Below are 1,222 nucleotides of genomic sequence, written 5' to 3' on the forward strand. Positions count from 1 at the left end.
TGTAGTGGGTGATGTCTCGGACCAGGAATCCAAGTCAGCAGTTTGAAGTCCCTTGTCCCTCCGGGGGACCAAGAGGAGGTTTCCTCCTCCCTCAAAGATGTACAGTGTCTGAAATCCAAGGGGGCAGCAGGTCTGCCCTGTCCTCCCGGGACACCCTAGGCCAGTCTTGACCAGACGGCAGTGAGTTTGTGGGTTTGTCTCCCTTTGAAACGATCTAGACGCATCACAGAAGATCTGGAAAGCAGAGAGAGAAAAATCTAGTTCTCGCTCTCAAAAAAACTCCCACCATGAATCCGTGGACCTCTTTCCTTTTGATGGTCTTAGAAACGGTGGCTAAGACCATCTGTTCTTAACAGAACATCTGCTGACCCGTGGGCTCTCTGGTCTTCTCCCTGGCTCCTGCCCATAAGGAGCCCTGGTCGCGGAGTGGTGATGCGTTGGTCTGCTGACCTCAAGGTCAGCAGTTCAAGACCACCAGCCTCTCTGACGGAGAAAGAGGAGGCTTTGTACTCCCATCAGGAGTTACAGCCTTGGAGCCCCCTGCCCCCAGGGGCAGTTCTACCCTGTCCTAGAGGGGCACCAGGCGTTGGCATTGACTCAATGGTGCCGAGTTTGGGTGGGTGTGTTTTTTACTGCAGGGAGGGTGGGGTTGGTTCAGTGGTAGAATTCTCACCCTCCACGCGGAAGAATAGCGTTTGATTCTGGCCCAGGGCACCACCTGTTTGTCAGCGGAGGCAGTGGTGCAGGTGTTGCTGCGATGCTGCACTGCTTGGCGAAGACTACTTCCAGTCTGCTTGTGAAAACCAGCCCCTGCAGCCCCTGGGATGTCAGCAGTCTTCCCCCCAGGTGTCCGCATCCCAGTGGTCAGGAGCTGACCCCACAGCAGCTAACCGCAAGGGCTGCTCTAGCCTTGGGGGCTTTGTCAGCCAGACTACCCGCCTCACCAGGCCCGGAGAGCTCTGTATTTCTATCAGCCTGCTCCTTCGTGAATCTCCTTCTTCTTGTCTCCTTCTCCCCTTCTACATGCCCCCGATAGTCACTGGGGTCCAGCATCCTCGTCTCCCGGAACTTCTACTAACTCAGGCAGCACCTTAGGGCTCACTCAGAAAAGGTGAGGTCCAGGGAGGGCAGCTCAGTAGAAGGGGCACAGCGTGCGAGTGGCGGGCCCTGGGGTCCTGCCCTCCACGCCTCACCTCCGTGGGAACCTGTGTGTGTGTGTGTG

At 56.9% G+C, this 1,222-nt stretch overlaps 1 protein-coding gene across 4 annotated transcripts in view; it reads left to right on the forward strand.

Moving 5' to 3' along the window:
- PRR15L (proline rich 15 like) overlaps positions 1-1,222 on the forward strand; it is a 6,688-nt gene that overhangs the window by 2,494 nt on the left and 2,972 nt on the right. The gene's annotated exons all lie outside the window — the stretch shown is intronic.

This window comes from Echinops telfairi, unplaced genomic scaffold (genome assembly GCF_000313985.2).
Source record: "Echinops telfairi isolate 266 unplaced genomic scaffold, ASM31398v2 ScPeMD7_7458;HRSCAF=8496, whole genome shotgun sequence".
NCBI classification, from domain to species: domain Eukaryota; kingdom Metazoa; phylum Chordata; class Mammalia; order Afrosoricida; family Tenrecidae; genus Echinops; species Echinops telfairi.